We start from the raw sequence: 20,296 nt of genomic DNA on the forward strand, positions 1-20,296 counted from the left end.
CTTTACATATCTGCCAGACAACCTTCCTCCCACTCCCTCCACACAATGTTCTTATTTGGAGGTGAAGCCAGGGAAACCACATGGAGGATTCTTATCTGGGGAACTGGGGGCACCCACTTACCACCAGAGATTCTTAAGGGCAGGAGGAACAGGGACTCCCACCTCTGCAGCATGGGGGTGGGTCGCCTGCTGGGATCATCTGGGCATATTTTACCTCGTCAGCTCCCTGCCATTGCCTTGGGGGCCCCTTGTCCGCTGCCTCTGGTACCCAGTTTAGCCTCCTTCCTGAGGGCTGAAACGCTTTGATCTATCTAAGGTCTGTGGGATCAATACGTGTCATGGTGTAATTCTGTGTTATTCGGGGGTCAGACTAGCTGAGCTAATGGCCCCTTCTGCCCTTAAACGCCATGAAAACATTTCCCTGGTTTCTCCTTGCGCCTGACAGACACCACGGTGAGGGGCCCAAGAGAAGATCCTGGACACAGCGCTCTGGCTCTTACTTTACTTGGTGACGTCAGCGCTTTCCTAGCAAAGCTGCTGCTAAAGCGCTGGATTTGGGGAACTGTTCGGCTCCGATTCAGAGATCTGCCTGCGGGGTGTGAACCTGCCACGAGGAGCGGGAAACGCAACCAGCAATGGGAAGCGTTGGCTGAGCTCCAGGCTGCCCCCGTGTGGCCAAAGCTTAGAACTGAGCAGCGGAGTTTAAAGCTGGCGCTGGGAGGGACCTGAACACGCGGGGCACGAAGGCTCCTGCGTGTAACGCTTGTTAGGTGGGCAGCTGAGTGTAGCTGATTGCTGGAGTTCAGGGCTGCACCCCGGGGTGCTGAGCAGGTGTCTGTGCTCAGGTTGGCCTCGCTATGATGGTTTCTGGGAAGTTTGGGGTCACCAGTCTCCCTCAAGAGAGGGGAGCCAGGCCAGAAAAGGAGGCTTTCAAAACTCTGGTACGAATTGCCAGTGGGAATGCCCCTGTGAAGAGCCGCTGCAGTCCCGCCACGGAGAGCCGGTCTCTCTTTGTGCAGCCCCCCCCCCCCAATTCCTCAGGACGAGGGTTGTGCTCAAAGATCTGTGCCCCGTGTTTTCACCTCCATGTGAAGCGAACAGTGCTTCAGCTTAGTTCCAGGCTCCACTTCCACCGGCTCAGGCAAGATGGTGCAGAGGAGCCCCTGGGTGGCTGTGGGCCTGGGGAGGATGGCTTTTGATTTTTCGGCTTGACCGCTACGGGCAGCAAGGCCAAAAGTCAGATGGCCGGCTCTCCCGTCCACCAGGCTCATCAGGAGCCCTTAGTCGACAGGCTCGGAGAATGCGGGCATCGCCCCCCACTACCTCTCGCATGCAAAGCGAGCGCTCTGCCGCTTGAGCTAATTCCCCTCAGCTGGCCTGACTCTCAGGTACCGGGCAAAAAAAGGCAAGGGCTCTGTGGCCTTAAGCAGAACACAGCCTGAAATGGGGGGGAGGGGGGCCGCTACCCAGAGCTGGGGAAGGGGGTCCGAGTCCCAGCCACGCTCCTCGGCACAAACACCAACGCTCCCTCCCTGGAGTGTGTCTGGGCTGAGAGTTAGCCCCTGAAACAAGCACCAAGCTTCAGAAGACAACGCAGGGATAGATGACTTGACGATTGCCTGCTCTGGTCATTGCCTCTGAAGCGCCTGGCATCGGATACTGTCGGAAGACGTGATAGTGGCCTAGCTGGACCATCGGTCTCACCCAGGAGGGCCGTTCTTATCTTCACCACTTTCCTCTAACCCAAGCAAAGCCCGGAGCAGGCCCAGCTCAGCAACTCTAGCAGACTCCCTGGCCTCTGGCCCAGCATACAGCAAAACGACCCTGCCTCCGCCAGGATAGACAGCCACCGACTCCCTCTTCCAGACCAACGCAGCTCTTCCCCGCTTTGGCTGTCTCCAAGCTGTCTGCGTGCTCTGCTCTGCTCCACGGGTGCCATGCTGCCTGAGATCAGGAGGCTGCGAGGTCTCACGGTCTCAGCTGAGCTGGTATCGCATGCCACCCCGCCCATCTCCTCATTCTCTTCATGGACCCCTGGGATGTGAGTAATTCTGTATTTGAGTGGCTCTCCCTCCCGGCCAATGAGCTTGGCGTAGACTAGCAGGGAGGGAGGAGGAAAGGGATTGTGCTCCAGTGAGAGCTCAGAAAGAAAGGTGCAGGTCCCCCACTAGAGCCCAGCACAGCAGAGCAAAGCAGAGCAGAGCAGGCTGGAGAATGTGTGTATGGGTCTGACTACTTCTCCCATGCTCTTCCATTTGAGCTAACTTCCCCCAGCTGTCGCCAGCCTCCCAGTCAGCGCAAGGGGGAGAAGGGCCGGGGTGGAAGAGCTTTGTGCTCCGCAAGGGCTGGCCTTTTGGGAGGCCAAGCGGGGAGAGGGATGGAGGCCACTGGAGGAGCTGAGCCGGCTGACTGTCCATGGCTTCTAAAAGAAGGGCAAGAGAAGGTCCCCACGGCTGCCTTGCCGCTGGAGAATGCGGGCATTGATCCCGCTGCCTCTCGCATGCGAAGCGAGCGCTCTACCACTTGAGCTAATTCCCCTACCTTGGCAAGTGCTGTCTTGATCCATTCATTCGATAATGGAGGCCACATCGTTCCCCGCGCCAGCCGGTGACTCCTTCCAAAAGGGTCAGGCAAGAGAGGGTTTACCGTAGGCCGGCTAGCTCAGCTGGTTACAGCGTGGTGCTAATAACGCCAAGGTCATGGGTTTAAGCCCCATGTTGGCCACTCGGGGTGCAGGAGGGAGAGGGTGGCTTCTGGTCTTTTGGCTGACTGCTAGGGGTGGCAGAGGCCAAAACCAGGTGGGCCGGGAGCGGGCAAGAGCCCTGCTGGGCGCGGGCACAGGCGCCGGGCAGGAGGAGGCTCCGGACACCTCCTTGGGCTCTCCTCCCTGGGCTCCTCGCTCCACCTGCTGCCTGAAAGGAACTTGGGCCCGGGGAGGAGACGGGTGAGCCCGGCCGGCTGCCTTCCAGGCTCATAGGAGGCCAGGCTTGAGCTGCCCACCCGCGAAGCCAAAATCGCAGGCCTGCCGGCTCACCCCCATTTCCACAGAGGGTTGACCTGATGGCCCGAATTCTTGCCGGCCGCCAGCTCCACCCAAATGGACCCGACGCCGGATCATGCTCCCCAGCCCAAGCCACAGAGGAAGGCTTAATCCTCGGCACCCCAACCTAGGGGAGAGGCTTCACACTCCGCCGGCGCAGGGTGACCTTTGGGACTTCCCTGGACACCATCCTCCCACCGCCCACAGCCAGACCCCCCAAGCCCACACTCGAGCCCACACCTCCGACAGGAAGGAGCAGGAGGACCACTCCGCCCAGGGGCACCACCACTCAAAGTCAGCTTCACTTGCTTCCTCTTCTACCCCTTTCCTCCCAAGTTATGCGCGCCTCACGGGAGCCGGCCCTGGGAAGACGCAGGCACCGCACTCTGACTGGCGCAAGCCAAACGCCCACTCCGAGAGTTTAGCACGGGCTCTTGAGGCACTGGAGGAACCCCATGCAGACGCACTGACGGAGCTAAGCTTTACGGCCAAGGGCCCTACCTGTGCAGAAAGCCAACTTGCTTGTGAAAAAGACGCCTCTTTCGGCTCCCCTTCCAAACTTCCAAATGCCTCCAAATGGGAAAACACACACACTGAAACACCCAAACGGTCCTAACGCTGGGGCCAGGTGAAAAAGAAAAGCAAGGAAAAGATTTCTAAATGGCCACCCTGCCAGAGTCGTACAGATCCGCAAGTGAAACCCGTGGGAGGGACATTACACAGAAAAGGGGAATGGAAAGCTGCCCAAATTGAGATGCTGTGGAAAGCTACAGCCCCATCGCTACTCCTACTCTGCACACTTCGTGCAACAGCTGATGAACGGCCAGGTGCTTTTCGCATCCAAGCCCACACCAGGAAAAGACCTTGAGAAGCTTCCCGTGGCTTGCCTGGTTCAGCTGGTCAGAGTGTGGCACTCGTGGAGGCAAGATGGTGCAGAGGAGCCCCTGGGTGGCTGGGGCCTGGGGAGGATGGCTTTTGATTTTTCGGGCTGACCGCTACGGGCAGCCAGCCCAAAAGTCAGATGGCCGGCTCTCCCGTCCACCAGGCTCATCAGGAGCCCTTAGTCGACAGGCTCGGAGAATGCGGGCAGCGTCCCCCACTACCTCTCGCATGCAAAGCGAGCGCTCTGCCGCTTGAGCTAATTCCCCGCAGCTAGCCTGACTCTCAGGCACCGGGCAAAAAAAGGCAAGGGCTCTGTGGCCTTAAGCAGAACACAGCCTGAAATGGGGGGAAGGGGGGCGTGCTACCCAAAGCTGGGGAAGGGGTCCAAGTCCCAGCCACGCTCCTCGGCACAAACACCAACGCTCCTTCCCTGGAGTGTGTCTGGGCTGAGAGTTAGCCCCTGAAACAAGCACCAAGCTTCAGAAGACAACACAGGGATAGATCACTTGACGATTGCATGCTCTGGCCATTGCCTCTGAAGCGCCTGGCATCGGTTACTGTCAGAAGACGTGATAGTGGCCTAGATGGACCATCGGTCTCACCCAGGAGGGCCGTTCTTATCTTCACCACTTTCCTCTAACCCAAGCAAAGCCAGAAGCAGGCCCAGCTCAGCAACTCTAGCAGACTCCATGGTCTCTGGCCCAGCATACAGCAAAACGACCCTGCCTCTGCCAGGATAGACAGCCACCGACTCCCTCTTTCAGACCAACGCAGCCCTTCCCCGCTTTGGTTGTCTCCAAGCTGTCTGCGTGCTCTGCTCTGCTCCACGGCTGCCATGCTGCCTGAGATCAGGAGGCTGCGAGGTCTCACGGTCTCAGCTGAGCTGGTATCGCATGCCACCCCGCCCATCTCCTCATTCTCTTCATGGACCCCTGGGATGTGAGTAATTCTGTATTTGAGTGGCTCTCCCTCCTGGCCAATGAGCTTGGCGTAGACTAGCAGGGAGGGAGGAGGAAAGGGATTGTGTTCCAGTGAGAGCTCAGAAAGAAAGGTGCAGGTCCCCCACTAGAGCCCAGCACAGCAGAGCAAAGCAGAGCAGAGCAGGCTGGAGAATGTGTGTATGGGTCTGACTACTTCTCCCATGCTCTTCCATTTGAGCTAACTTCCCCCAGCTGTCGCCAGCCTCCCAGTCAGCGCACGGGGGAGAAGGGCCGGGGTGGAAGAGCTTTGTGCTCCGCAAGGGCTGGCCTTTTGGGAGGCCAAGCGGGGAGAGGGATGGAGGCCACTGGAGGAGCTGAGCTGGCTGACTGTCCATGGCTTCTAAAAGAAGGGCAAGAGAAGGTCCCGCGGCTGCCTTGCCGCTGGAGAATGCGGGCATTGATCCCGCTGCCTCTCGCATGCGAAGCGAGCGCTCTACCACTTGAGCTAATTCCCCTACCTTGGCAAGTGCTGTCTTGATCCATTCATTCGATAACGGAGGCCACATCATTCCCCGCGCCAGCCGGTGACTCCTTCCAAAAGGGTCAGGCAAGAGAGGGTTTACCGTAGGCCAGCTAGCTCAGCTGGTTAGAGCGTGGTGCTAATAACGCCAAGGTCATGGGTTCAAGCCCCATGCTGGCCACTCGGGGTGTGCAGGAGGGAGAGGGTGGCTTCTGGTCTTTTGGCTGACTGCTAGTGGTGGCAGAGGCCAAAACCAGGTGGGCCGGGAGCGGGCAAGAGCCCTGTTGGGCACTGGCGTAGGCTCCGGAGACCTCCCTGGGCTCCTCGCTCCACCTGCTGCCTGAAAGGAACTTGGGCCCGGCTGCCTTCCAGGCTCATAGAAGGCCAGGCTTGAGCTGCCCGCCCGCGAAGCCAAAATCGCAGGCCTGCCTGCTCACCCCCATTTCCACAGAGGGTTGACCTGATGGCCCAAATTCTTGCCGGCCGCCAGCTCCACCCAAATGGACCCGACGCCGGATCATGCTCCCCAGCCCAAGCCACAGAGGAAGGCTTAATCCTCGGCACCCCAACCTAGGGGAGAGGCTTCACACTCCGCTGTGGGGTTACATCATCCCTATGCTGCCTTGGTGGAAAGTTACAGCAGCAGGACAACAAGAATAGAGGTGTTAGATAAAGTTGTTATGAGAAAGTTGAGAGCTAGCCCGTGGGAGACAGACGCCAGGTGGCCTAACTGGGATCAGATAAGTTGCATGGGAAATGGGAAACCAGTAAGCAAAGGGCCATGCATGTGAAAAGTGTGTGTATCAGACAAAGAACCAATCAGCAGCAATGTAATGTTGGTGTGTCTGACGTTTGCTAATATGGAGAAGCCTATATAATATGATGCATTGTAAATAATAAACGATTCAACTTGCAATCATATTGGTTGTTGTGCTTTATCCGGCCCGCATGCAACGCAACAAATGGTGACCCCGACGTGATTCGTATCGAATGAAAGTGTCGGTGGCCTGACCCAGGCGGAGAAGCCCTGAGCCCAGAGGCGAACGGCCAGGAGCCTGAGCCCAGAGGCGGGGAGTGCTTATCCGACGTGACTCGTATCGAGTGATGATAGTGTCGGGAGCCTGAGCCCAGAGGCGAACGGCCAGGAGCCTTAGCCCAGAGGCGGGGAGTGCTTATCCGACGTGATTCGTATCGAATGATGATAGTGTCGGGAGCCTGAGCCCAGAGGCGAACGTCCAGGAGCCTGAGCCCAGAGGCGAGCAGAGGAGCTGCAGCAGGGAGTGCTGGAGAAGCCCCCGGGCGTCCGAAAAGAGAGACGCACCTGAGCCCTGAGGAGAGCGGCTATAAGCCGCGGAGGAGAGGGGCGGCTATAAGTCGCGGAGGAAAGCAGCGGCTATAAGCCGCGGAGGAGAAGGGCAGAGCAGCTAACGTGAGTACCGCTGTATCAGCTGAAGAAAAGATAACACAGAAGCTTTATTTGCACATTATGAATCGACAGGGGGAAAAGATTTCCCCTGCTGCACTGATTTACTTATTAAGAAGAGAGGGGGAGTTGGGGAGGCTCCTCCTGACCGGCCTTCGGGCACAGGACGAGGAGGTGCTCCGCTGGAAGCGAGCCCTGGACGGGAAGGCGTTGGAGTGCACGGCGCAGGCAGAGGCTCGTGCCGTGGCCCCGGAGGTCGCTCGGACCTACAAGCAAGTAAGTTGTTTTGGCAGGAGCCCGAAGAAGGCGTCCTACGCTGGCTGGTCTGAGCCGGGGACAGTGCCGGGAAAACCGTTATGCTTCTCCGGTATGAGCAGCAACAGCTGGGTGTTCTGACACAGGATTTACAGTTTAAAAGAAGCCAAGCAGGGAAAGAAAAGGAACAGGATGATTTACCCGAAGTCTTTTCTAGCCCCAGTCAAGGACACACATTGCTAACAGCTAAGACTTGGCGAACAGCCCAGACTAAAGAGAGCTTGACTGGGCCCAAAAAAGCTAATGAGAGCTGCAAAATCCTGCCAGGCACTAACGGACTGTGTTAGCTGTCTCCTTTCACAGGTATGGAAGAGCTGCCCAAAGATCCTAGCAGCCCTGCCATTTTTGCAACCAGGAGACTGATTGCCTGGACCCATGATTTTATTGCAAAAGACCCCTTCACATCAGGAGAATTTTCCTACTGATGATTGGCCTAATTATTTTTTAGTTCCATTGTGCTTTTAAACAGCAGGAAAAAAGGACAAGGTAACGTGCTGGCTAATCTCTCCCTTGTCCGCTGCAGCCCCCACGTCCTGATTATTTCCCCTGTAGAAGCTGAACCACGACGGTGGTGGAAAAGAAGAAAAAACACTCACGTTGTTGATATTGCCAAAGTCCAGAAATTCCTGACTAAAAAGACATTGAGAACTGACCCTGGTGAAGAAACGAAGAATTGTATACTGGCAGGAAGAAATTTGGGACTCCTGCTGAGAAATGTGATGTTAATTGGATTTTGGGATTTATTCTACAGGCTGCGCCCTGTGTTTTGGATAAAATTTTAGCATGTATTGCCCCTCCCTAACTGGATTGTAAATGATATTACCCCCCCCCCCGTTACTAACCCCAATTTTTTAGAGCCTACTTGTTTTTTTGTTTTTAGAGTTTGAGAAAACTCGGCCAAAAGGTTTGTTGAGTATTCTCAAAGGGGGGAGTTGTGGGTTATTTAGGCATAAATTTAGGTAATTTGGGAGAATGGCTTTGAATTTATGTAACCCAAAGTATTTTTATGTAAAGTGCTTTTGTTAGCCTTATTAGGTTTTGTTAATTTTGTGTTATGTGCTGATTATTGGCTGTTGTAGATTGCTTGATATTAGATGTAGTCAATATTATAATAGATAGGTTGAATGCAGATGTTGTAATTAAAGTTATGCATAAAAATGTAGCCCCCACGGTGGGAAAGTACAGATAATTGCTTGCAGTAGAGACTAGAAGGGTGGGGGCTAGTTAAGAAGTACACCCTCTTAGCTAAATTGATAGTGGAATAGTTGGTGTTTATGTAAGGAACGGTTTAGCAAGAGGAAAAAAGGATCGGGCCCAGGCAGGCAGGCAATAGACAGAGAATTTGAAGAGGAAAAAAGGATCGGGCCCAGGCGGCGGGCAACAGACAACAAGCTTGGAAAATTGGTTGATAACCTTGAGGGTGTAGTTGATAGAAAAGGTAATTAACTACAAGCGAGTAATGTTAGGCAGAGTAAAAGGTTAACTCTGTGGTTGCTGGAGGGAATAGTAGCTGAATTTTGTAAAATGCTAAAAGAAAAGTTTTTGGTGTTTTTAAATGTTTGCAATAAATTTAGGCAAAGAAATTAGTTTGCAATTGTTTGGCTATGAATAATTTTGTTGCATTAGCTGAAGAATGTATATAGTGCTATGTAATTGAAATTGTATTAGGCTTTAAGGGCATTGTAAGTGGTAATGTTTTCTTTCAGTGTTTAAAAGCAGGAGTTAAAAGTAAAAAGCAAGCCAGAAAGCATCTGTATTAATGCAAGTTATTTAACTGATAAGGTAGAAGCCACTGAAACCTGAGCTGCCTATAAAACATATATAAGAATATATGGGGTAATTCCCCTGTTTTGCCTGCAAGCTATATAGTGTATTTGTATATTTTAAGTAATGATTGATTGCCCAGTAGGGGTAAATTTGTTTTTGTTTTTTAGATATTAAAGAAATTTGATGTTAGCTGTATAGCATTTAATATACCATGCATTTACTAATAGAGTAAAAATTTCAGTTTTGTATTTTATGTTTTGTTTTGTGGTGTTTGTTTGTAGCCAGAATTGTTGTGTTTAATATTTTTATGAGATGGTCTGATTTGAAATTAAGCTGAAGAGTAAGATTGAAATGCAGATACTGGTTTTATTTAATTTAAAATACAAAGTGTTTGAATACATCAGAAGAAAAATGTGATATGCTAAAGTTTAATACATTCTCTTAAGTAAGAGAGAAATTTTATTGGCCAACTCCTTTATTTTAGAATGGTTATTAAAATTTGCATACCTATAGTTTTGGAAAGCAAGGACATGGTTGTAAGAATTTTGAAGGTATGTGTTGTATAAATTTATTTGATTATTTGCATTTTATGTATGCGTTGCTTTAGCAATTGCAGGATAATATGCATAAGCTTATGCATAATTGTAATCCTTTGTGGGACTGGCTTAATGGCTTTGATTGGCCCACTTGGGTTAATTTTCTTCTCCATATGGGAATAATTGCGTTGGGAGTTATTTTTTTGTTTTTTTTTATTTTGCTTGCCCTGTTTTGTACGCCTTTTGCTATGAAGTTTGGAGAGGTTTATTGGATGTTTTTCTTTTTTTTAAGAAAAGAGGGGGAGATGTGGGGTTACATCATCCCTATGCTGCCTTGGTGGAAAGTTACAGCAGCAGGACAACAAGAATAGAGGAGTTAGATAAAGTTGTTATGAGAAAGTTGAGAGCTAGCCCGTGGGAGACAGATGCCAGGTGGCCTAACTGGGATCAGATAAGTTGCATGGGAAATGGGAAACCAGTAAGCAAAGGGCCATGCATGTGAAAAGTGTGTGTATCAGACAAAGAACCAATCAGCAGCAATGTAATGTTGGTGTGTCTGACGTTTGCTAATATGGAGAAGCCTATATAATATGATGCATTGTAAATAATAAACGATTCAGCTTGCAATCATATTGGTTGTTGAGCTTTATCCGGCCCGCATGCAACGCAACACTCCGCCGGCGCAGGGTGACCTTTGGGACTTCCCTGGACACCATCCTCCCACCGCCCACAGCCAGACCCCCCAAGCCCACCCCTCCGACAGGAAGGAGCAGGAGGACCACTCCGCCCAGGGGCACCACCACTCAAAGTCAGCATCACTTGCTTCCTCTTCTACCCCTTTCCTCCCAAGTTATGCGCGCCTCACGGGAGCCGGCCCTGGGAAGACACAGGCACGGCACTCTGACTGGCGCAAGCCAAACGCCCACACCGAGAGTTTAGCACGGGCTCTTGAGGCACTGGAGGAACCCCATGCAGACGCACTGACGGAGCTAAGCTTTACGGCCAAGGGCCCTACCTGTGCAGAAAGCCAAATTGCTTGTGAAAAAGACGCCTCTTTCGGCTCCCCTTCCAAACTTCCAAATGCCTCCAAATGGGAAAACACACACACTGAAACACCCAAACGGTCCTAACGCTGGGGCCAGGTGAAAAAGAAAAGCAAGGAAAAGATTTCTAAATGGCCACCCTGCCAGAGTCGTACAGCTCCGCAAGTGAAACCCGTGGGAGGGACATTACACAGAAAAGGGAAATGGAAAGCTGCCCAAATTGAGATGCTGTGGAAAGCTACAGCCCCATCGCTACTCCTACTCTGCACACTTCTTGCAACAGCTGATGAACGGCCAGGTGCTTTTCGCATCCAAGCCCACACCAGGGAAAGACCTTGAGAAGCTTCCCGTGGCTTGCCTGGTTCAGCTGGTCAGAGTGTGGCACTCGTGGAGGCAAGATGGTGCAGAGGAGCCCCTGAGTGGCTGTGGGCCTGGGGAGGATGGCTTTTGATTTTTCGGGCTGACCGCTACGGGCAGCCAGGCCAAAAGTCAGATGGCCGGCTCTCCCGTCCACCAGGCTCATCAGGAGCCCTTAGTCGACAGGCTCGGAGAATGCGGGCAGCGTCCCCCACTACCTCTCGCATGCAAAGCGAGCGCTCTGCCACTTGAGCTAATTCCCCGCAGCTGGCCTGACTCTCAGGCACCGGGCAAAAAAAGGCAAGGGCTCTGTGGCCTTAAGCAGAACACAGCCTGAAATGGGGGGGAGGGGGGCGTGCTACCCAGAGCTGGGGAAGGGGATCCGAGTCCCAGCCACGCTCCTCGGCACAAACACCAACGCTCCCTCCCTGGAGTGTGTCTGGGCTGAGAGTTAGCCCCTGAAACAAGCACCAAGCTTCAGAAGACAACACAGGGATAGATCATTTGACGATTGCCTGCTCTGGCCATTGCCTCTGAAGCGCCTGGCATCGGTTACTGTCAGAAGATGGGATAGTGGCCTAGATGGACCATCGGTCTCACCCAGGAGGGCCGTTCTTATCTTCACCACTTTCCTCTAACCCAAGCAAAGCCAGAAGCAGGCCCAGCTCAGCAACTCTAGCAGACTCCCTGGCCTCTGGTCCAGCATACAGCAAAACGACAGTGCCTCCGCCAGGATAGACAGCCACCAACTCCCTCTTCCAGACCAACGCAGCCCTTCCCCGCTTTGGCTGTCTCCAAGCTGTCTGCGTGCTTTGCTCTGCTCTGCTCCACGGCTGCCATGCTGCCTGAGATCAGGAGGCTGCGAGGTCTCACTGTCTCAGCTGAGCTGGTATCGCATGCCACCCCGCCCATCTCCTCATTCTCTTCATGGACCCCTGGGATGTGAGTAATTCTGTATTTGAGTGGCTCTCCCTCCCGGCCAATGAGCTTGGCGTAGACTAGCAGGGAGGGAGGAGGAAAGGGATTGTGCTCCAGTGAGAGCTCAGAAAGAAAGGTGCAGGTCCCCCACTAGAGCCCAGCACAGCAGAGCAAAGCAGAGCAGAGCAGGCTGGAGAATGTGTGTATGGGTCTGACTACTTCTCCCATGCTCTTCCATTTGAGCTAACTTCCCCCAGCTGTCGCCAGCCTCCCAGTCAGTGCAAGGGGGAGAAGGGCCGGGGTGGAAGAGGTTTGTGCTCCGCAAGGGCTGGCCTTTTGGGAGCCCAAGCGGGGAGAGGGATGGAGGCCACTGGAGGAGCTGAGCCGGCTGACTGTCCATGGCTTCTAAAAGAAGGGCAAGAGAAGGTCCCCGCGGCTGCCTTGCCGCTGGAGAATGCGGGCATTGATCCCGCTGCCTCTCGCATGCGAGGTGAGCGCTCTACCACTTGAGCTAATTCCCCTACCTTGGCAAGTGCTGTCTTGATCCATTCATTCGATAACGGAGGCCACATCGTTCCCCGCGCCAGCCGGTGACTCCTTCCAAAAGGGTCAGGCAAGAAAGGGCATCCCGTAGGCCGGCTAGCTCAGCTGGTTAGAGCGTGGTGCTAATAACATTAAGGTCATGGGTTCAAGCCCCATGTTGGCCACTCGGAATGCAGGAGGGAGAGGGTGGCTTCTGGTCTTTTGGCTGACTGCTAGGGGTGGCAGAGGCCAAAACCAGGTGGGCCGGGAGCGGGCAAGAGCCCTGCTGGGCGCAGGCGCAGGCGCTGGGCAGGAGGAGGCTCCGGACACCTCCTTGGGCTCTCCTCCCTGGGCTCCTCGCTCCACCTGCTGCCTGAAAGGAACTTGGGCCCGGGGAGGAGACGGGTGAGCCCGGCCGGCTGCCTTCCAGGCTCATAGGAGGCCAGGCTTGAGCTGCCCTCCCGTGAAGCCAAAATCGCAGGCCTGCCGGCTCACCCCCATTTCCACAGAGGGTTGACCTGATGGCCCGAATTCTTGCCGGCCGCCAGCTCCACCCAAATGTACCCGACGCCGGATCACGCTCCCCAGCCCAAGCCACAGAGGAAGGCTTAATCCTCGGCACCCCAACCTAGGGGAGAGGCTTCACACTCCGCCGGCGCAGGGTGACCTTTGGGACTTCCCTGGACACCATCCTCCCAGCGCCCACAGCCAGACCCCCCAAGCCCACACTCAAGCCCACAACTCCGACAGGAAGGAGCAGGAGGACCACTCCGCCCAGGGGCACCACCACTCAAAGTCAGCTTCACTTGCTTCCTCTTCTACCCCTTTCCTCCCAAGTTATGCGCGCCTCACGGGAGCCGGCCCTGGGAAGACGCAGGCACCGCACTCTGACTGGCGCAAGCCAAACGCCCACACCGAGAGTTTAGCACGGGCTCTTGAGGCACTGGAGGAACCCCATGCAGACGCACTGACGGAGCTAAGCTTTACGGCCAAGGGCCCTACCTGTGCAGTAAGCCAACTTGCTTGTGAAAAAGACGCCTCTTTCGGCTCCCCTTCCAAACTTCCAAATGCCTCCAAATGGGAAAACACACACACTGAAACACCCAAACGGTCCTAACGCTGGGGCCAGGTGAAAAAGAAAAGCAAGGAAAAGATTTCTAAATGGCCACCCTGCCAGAGTCGTACAGCTCCGCAAGTGAAACCCATGGGAGGGACATTACACAGAAAAGGGGAATGGAAAGCTGCCCAAATTGAGATGCTGTGGAAAGCTACAGCACCATCGCTACTCCTACTCTGCACACTTCGTGCAACAGCTGATGAACGGCCAGGTGCTTTTCGCATCCAAGCCCACACCAGGGAAAGACCTTGAGAAGCTTCCCGTGGCTTGCCTGGTTCAGCTGGTCAGAGTGTGGCACTCGTGGAGGCAAGATGGTGCAGAGGAGCCCCTGGGTGGCTGTGGGCCTGGGGAGGATGGCTTTTGATTTTTCGGCCTGACCGCTACGGGCAGCCAGGCCAAAAGTCAGATGGCCGGCTCTCCCGTCCACCAGGCTCATCAGGAGCCCTTAGTCGACAGGCTCGGAGAATGCGGGCAGCGTCCCCCACTACCTCTCGCATGCAAAGCGAGCGCTCTGCTGCTTGAGCTAATTCCCCGCAGTTGGCGTGACTCTCAGGCACCGGGCAAAAAAAGGCAAGGGCTCTGTGGCCTTAAGCAGAACACAGCCTGAAATGGGGGGGAGGGGGGCGTGCTACCCAGAGCTGGGGAAGGGGATCCGAGTCCCAGCCACGCTCCTCGGCACAAACACCAACGCTCCCTCCCTGGAGTGTGTCTGGGCTGAGAGTTAGCCCCTGAAACAAGCACCAAGCTTCAGAAGACAACACAGGGATAGATCATTTGACGATTGCCTGCTCTGGCCATTGCCTCTGAAGCGCCTGGCATCGGTTACTGTCAGAAGACGTGATAGTGGCCTAGATGGACCATCGGTCTCACCCAGGAGGGCCGTTCTTATCTGCACCACTTTCCTCTAACCCAAGCAAAGCCAGAAGCAGGCCCAGCTCAGCAACTCTAGCAGACTCCCTGGCCTCTGGCCCAGCATACAGCAAAACGACCCTGCCTCCGCCAGGATAGACAGCCACCAACTCCCTCTTCCAGACCAACGCAGCCCTTCCCCGCTTTGGCTGTCTCCAAGCTGTCTGCGTGCTTTGCTCTGCTCTGCTCCACGGGTGCCATGCTGCCTGAGATCAGGAGGCTGCGAGGTCTCACGGTCTCAGCTGAGCTGGTATCGCATGCCACCCCGCCCATCTCCTCATTCTCTTCATGGACCCCTGGGATGTGAGTAATTCTGTATTTGAGTGGCTCTCCCTCCCGGCCAATGAGCTTGGCGTAGACTAGCAGGGAGGGAGGAGGAAAGAGATTGTGCTCCAGTGAGAGCTCAGAAAGAAAGGTGCAGGTCCCCCACTAGAGCCCAGCACAGCAGAGCAAAGCAGAGCAGAGCAGGCTGGAGAATGTGTGTATGGGTCTGACTACTTCTCCCATGCTAAATGGCCACCCTGCCAGAGTCGTACAGCTCTGCAAGTGAAACCCGTGGGAGGGACATTACACAGAAAAGGGGAATGGAAAGCTGCCCAAATTGAGATGCTGTGGAAAGCTACAGCCCCATCGCTACTCCTACTCTGCACACTTCTTGCAACAGCTGATGAACGGCCAGGTGCTTTTCGCATCCAAGCCCACACCAGGGGAAGACCTTGAGAAGTTTCCCGTGGCTTGCCTGGTTCAGCTGGTCAGAGTGCGGCACTCGTGGAGGCAAGATGGTGCAGAGGAGCCCCTGGGTGGCTGTGGGCCTGGGGAGGATGGCTTTTGATTTTTCGGCCTGACCGCTACGGGCAGCAAGGCCAAAAGTCAGATGGCTTAATTTCCCGTCCACCACGCTCATCAGGAGCCCTTAGTCGACAGGCTGGGAGAATGCGGGCATCGCCCCGTCATATGTTTATTCCCCACTTCGAACTTTAGCATCCACAAGATGGGGACCTGCATGGGCCCCTCTCAACTTAAATCCCAGTTTAGATCTGGTAAAGCTGCCACCCTCTAGAAGTTCCAGTGTCTAGCACACGCCCTGTTCCCCCAAACCTTCCCTGGGGAACACAGATCCAAACTCCTTGACTCGTAACCCTAAGGGAAATAAACCATTCCCCCACCTTCTTCCCCCTCTCCTAGTTGTTGGGAAAGATACCTTGATTCAAACTCCTTGAATCAAACAAAGAGGGATTCACTTTTCCCCCTCCACTTCCCCTGAAAATCCAAACAAGGGAAGAAATTAATCAGGTTCTAAAAAGAAAAGGATTTTATTAAAAGAAAGAAAGAAAGTACACTATCTCTGTAACACCAGGATGGAAAAACCACGAGGCGTGCTGCAGGATAGCCCCTCCCCACCAAAAAGCAATGCCATGACCCGGATTTGAACCGAGGTTGCTGCGGCCACGGCGCAGAATACTAACCACTATACGATCACAGCCAGGCGCTGGGGTGCAGGCAGCAGCCCAGTGGAAAATGCTCAGCTCTGCACTCTCGGGGCGGCCACCTACCTCGCCGGCGGCCACAGGTCTTTCTCAAGTCTCCCCATTACAGTCACAGGTAAAATGCTGAGCAAAGGAAAAAAGACAGGAAGCCAATCCCATGCCTGTCCCTTTTTCTGTATTCCTCCACCCCTGGACCAAGTCCCTCCCCGTTTGTCTGGGCCATTGTCCTCATGGCCCTGGCCAGCCTATTTCCCTTTGCCGCTCTGAAACGTGCCCCCACGTGCAGGCCCCGGGGGAGGCTTTGGCTAGGGCGAGCGTGTCCTTGCGAGGTAATTGTCTCTCTGGAGGTGAAAGTCATCAGTGCAGGGTGCGAAGGGAAGTGGCCGTAGAAGGAGAATGCAAGGCATGTGGTGGGCAGGCCAGGGATTTCTTTGTCCCCCCTTGAAAAGGGATCACCCTCTCCGTCGGGGAATCGAACCCCGGTCTCCCGCGTGACAAGCAGGGATACTCACCACTATACTAATGAGGAAAGGGGCACAGTGAGTGGACCCAGCTCCCACAGACCAGCCTTGGTCAGCGTACACCTACACCGTCGCATGGGCCCCAGCAGGCAACAACACCCCTGGCCCTCTTCTGCTTCCCAAAGGCTTTGGCCGCAGCAACAGCCCTGGGAAAAGCCCTGGCCCTCCTCACCTGCCCTTGCCCAGCAGGACGCCTTTCGGGGCCTACACCGCTCCTCACACAACACCCGCCTGGGACCTTGCCCTCACCTACCAGCTCAGCAGCACCTTTCTTCCTCTCAAAACCTCCTCTTGCCACCCTCCCCCTTCCACACTTCACACTCACCTCATCACAAACTCACGCACGGCCCCTTTGGCTTCCCAAGCGCCTCTGGAGGGACGCAGCTTCCCAGGCATGCAGATCCGGCTGATGGCTCGCAAGTGTGCAAGTCCGTCCCCGCAGAGCAGCCTCATAGTGTGACCTTGAAGAAACTGTGGAAAACGGGACGGGGGTGGGGGGGTAATAGGCTCCTATATAAGAAAAAGTCCTCCCAGACCGGCCTGTCCCTTTAAACATGGGACATCTGGTCACCCTGGAGCAGCCCCACACTCCTGCTGCCCGGTTGGTGCGTTTGTAACCCGGGGGCTGAAGCCGATGCGAGAAAGGGAATTGAGCGAGCTCGGAGCTCTCCGGCGCCACCTGTTGGGAGCAGAGGTAAATGACTGAGCGACGTCCTGGCTAATTTAAATATCACCTGGTTCTCTGCTGGGTGGCTCCACGGCAGAGCTCGGGTGTGGCCTGAGTGTGGCAGCACCTTATTTGCATATTAAAAGCGGCAGTTTGGGGCCATTGGGGTAAAATATGAGTAAGTTTTGGGGTTGGGACCCACATGTTTAGTGCAGGCTGTGGGGAGCCGGGCTGAGCAGAGCCTGCCCCGATGGGGTGTGTGGTCACCCTGAGCTGGGAGCGTGTGGCCAGACATGGGGAAGGGGCTGCGGGAGAAGCTTGGTTGTAGGAAGCAGAAAGTGTCTCCTTTCTGTTTTGGTGTCTGGGTGAGGTTCTCGTTATCTAATGAAGAGCAGTGGTGGGGGAGGGGAATTGAGACTGTGCTTTGGGGGTTGCTGTGGGGTGTGACATGAGCCACCTGGTGCTAGTTGCTGCTGTGGAGCATAGGACGGGTGGGGGGGCTGTTTGGGGGCTTGAAATGAGGGGCATTTCCTGGTTGGCTGGTGCCAGCCTGCCTAGTGTTTTTTGACAGCTAATCACCCATTGGCCCTCGCATGGGGCGGGTCTCTGAAAGCTGGTCTCCCATTGGGCCCTCCCCACCTGACGTTTCTGACAGGCTCATCTCCCATTGGTGACGTTGTCTGACAGCGCTGCGGGGCGGAGCCGCCAGGGCCTTGTGCGCTCAGAGCTCAGCGCCGCCCGCGAGAAGCGGCGCGAGGCCGTGCGGGGCGGGTCCCGCTGCCGGGCGGAGGAACCGAGACCGCAGCAGCGGCGCCGCCTCCCGCCTGGCGAGAAGCTGCAGCACCGGGGGGGTCACAGGGCGCGAGGCGCTTCCGGGCGCGGCTGTTTCCTGCCGGTCGCGGGGTGACGGGTCCTGCCCGGGGCGGCCGCGGGGTCCCGATGGCAGCTGGGGGCTCTGGCGTCCGCCCGCCCGCGGCGGCTGGGAGCTACAGGGCCACCTGCAATGGCCGGGGGCTGCGGCTTCTCCTCACCCCCCCGCCCCGGTGACTGGGAGCTCCCGGCTCTGCCTGCGGTGTCTGAGCGCTGGGGGCTCCTCTCCTGCCTGGGGCGGCCGGGAGCTCCCGGGGCTTCGGCGCTGCAGGGTCTGTGAGCAATGACGTGGGGCTGCAGTAATTGCGGAGAAACTAAATGGATTCTTTGCTTCAGTCTTCACGGCTGAGGATGTTAGGGAGATTCCCAGACCTGAGCTGGCTTTTGTAGGTGACAAATCTGAGGAACTGTCACAGATTGAAGTGTCACTAGAGGAGGTTTTGGAATTAATTGATAAACTCAACATTAACAAGTCATCGGGACCAGATGGCATTCACCCAAGAGTTCTGAAAGAACTCAAATGTGAAGTTGCGGAACTATTAACCAAGGTTTGTAACCTGTCCTTTAAATCGGCTTCGGTACCCAATGACTGGAAGTTAGCTAATGTAACGCCAATATTTAAAAAGGGCTCTAGGGGTGATCCTGGCAATTACAGACCGGTAAGTCTAACGTCGGTACCGGGCAAATTAGTTGAAACAATAGTAAAGAATAAAATTGTCAGACACATAGAAAAACATAAACTCTTGAGCAATAGTCAACATGGTTTCTGTAAAGGGAAATCGTGTCTTACTAATCTATTAGAGTTCTTTGAAGGGGTCAACAAACATGTGGACAAGGGGGATCCGGTGGACATAGTGTACTTAGATTTCCAGAAAGCCTTTGACAAGGTCCCTCACCAAAGGCTCTTACGTAAATTAAGCTGTCATGGGATAAAAGGAAAGGTCCTTTCATGGATTGAGAACTGGTTAAAGGACAGGGAACAAAGGGTAGGAATTAATGGTAAATTCTCAGAATGGAGAGGGGTAACTAGTGGTGTTCCCCAAGGGTCAGTCCTAGGACCAATCCTATTCAATTTATTCATAAATGATCTGGAGAAAGGGGTAAACAGTGAGGTGGCAAAGTTTGCAGATGACACTAAACTACTCAAGATAGTTAAGACCAAAGCAGATTGTGAAGAACTTCAAAAAGATCTCACAAAACTAAGTGATTGGGCAACAAAATGGCAAATGAAATTTAATGTGGATAAATGTAAAGTAATGCACATTGGAAAAAATAACCCCAACTATACATACAACATGATGGGGGCTAATTTAGCTACAACGAGTCAGGAAAAAGATCTTGGAGTTATCGTGGATAGTTCTCTGAAGATGTCCACGCAGTGTGCAGAGGCGGTCAAAAAAGCAAACAGGATGTTAGGAATCATTAAAAAGGGGATAGAGAATAAGACTGAGAATATATTATTGCCCTTATATAAATCCATGGTACGCCCACATCTCGAATACTGTGTACAGATGTGGTCTCCTCACCTCAAAAAAGATATTCTAGCACTAGAAAAGGTTCAGAAAAGAGCAACTAAAATGATTAGGGGTTTAGAGAGGGTCCCATATGAGGAAAGATTAAAGAGGCTAGGACTCTTCAGTTTGGAAAAGAGGAGACTAAGGGGGGACATGATAGAGGTATATAAAATCATAAGTGATGTTGAGAAAGTGGATAAGGAAAAGTTATTTACTTATTCCCATAATACAAGAACTAGGGGTCACCAAATGAAATTAATAGGCAGCAGGTTTAAAACAAATAAAAGGAAGTTCTTCTTCACGCAGCGCACAGTCAACTTGTGGAACTCCTTACCTGAGGAGGTTGTGAAGGCTAGAACTATAACAATGTTTAAAAGGGGACTGGATAAATTCATGGTGGCTAAGTCCATAAATGGCTATTAGCCAGGATGGGTAAGAATGGTGTCCCTAGCCTCTGTTCGTCAGAGGATGGAGATGGATGGCAGGAGAGAGATCACTTGATCATTGCCTGTTAGGTTCACTCCCTCAGGGGCACCTGGCATTGGCCACTGTCGGTAGACAGATACTGGGCTAGATGGACCTTTGGTCTGACCCGGTACGGCCTTTCTTATGTTCTTATGTTATGCAGGGTCCTCCCGCCATCAAGGCCTGTTGGGAAACCCTGGGTCCATCCGCAGCGGCTGGGAGCTCTGGGGTCCACTCGTAGGAGCTGCAGGGTCCATAGGCAGTGGGGTGGGGCTGTGGGGGCTCCCCGGCCACCCATGGCTGCTGGGAGCTCCAGGGTCTGCCTGTGGGAGCTGTGGGGAGATGAGGGGTTTGGGGTGGAGGAGGAGGCTGCAGTGTGGGGCTGAGGGATTCGCAGTGCAGGAGGGGGCTGTGAGTTGAGACAGGGGGTTGGGGTCCAGGATGTGGTGATGGCTCTGGGGTGAGGACAGGGATGAGGGGTTCCAGGTGTGGGAGGAAGCTCT

General features: G+C 54.3%; 5 non-coding genes across 5 annotated transcripts; 3 read left to right on the forward strand and 2 right to left on the reverse strand.

Annotated features, from left to right (window-relative positions):
- Positions 1 to 2,465: 2,465 nt before the first annotated feature.
- TRNAA-CGC lies at positions 2,466 to 2,538 on the reverse strand. Its single transcript has one exon. It is a non-coding gene; the product is annotated as a tRNA-Ala (tRNA).
- Positions 2,539 to 2,650: 112 nt separating this feature from the next.
- On the forward strand, positions 2,651 to 2,724 carry TRNAI-AAU. Its single transcript has one exon. It is a non-coding gene; the product is annotated as a tRNA-Ile (tRNA).
- A 2,560-nt stretch (positions 2,725 to 5,284) lies between these two features.
- TRNAA-CGC lies at positions 5,285 to 5,357 on the reverse strand. The gene has a single exon. It is a non-coding gene; the product is annotated as a tRNA-Ala (tRNA).
- Positions 5,358 to 5,469: 112 nt separating this feature from the next.
- On the forward strand, positions 5,470 to 5,543 carry TRNAI-AAU. Its single transcript has one exon. It is a non-coding gene; the product is annotated as a tRNA-Ile (tRNA).
- Positions 5,544 to 12,354: 6,811 nt separating this feature from the next.
- Positions 12,355 to 12,428, forward strand: TRNAI-AAU. Its single transcript has one exon. It is a non-coding gene; the product is annotated as a tRNA-Ile (tRNA).
- Positions 12,429 to 20,296: the final 7,868 nt, after the last annotated feature.

The sequence above is a fragment of the Mauremys mutica genome, unplaced genomic scaffold (genome assembly GCF_020497125.1).
Source record: "Mauremys mutica isolate MM-2020 ecotype Southern unplaced genomic scaffold, ASM2049712v1 Super-Scaffold_100248, whole genome shotgun sequence".
NCBI classification, from domain to species: Eukaryota; Metazoa; Chordata; order Testudines; family Geoemydidae; genus Mauremys; species Mauremys mutica.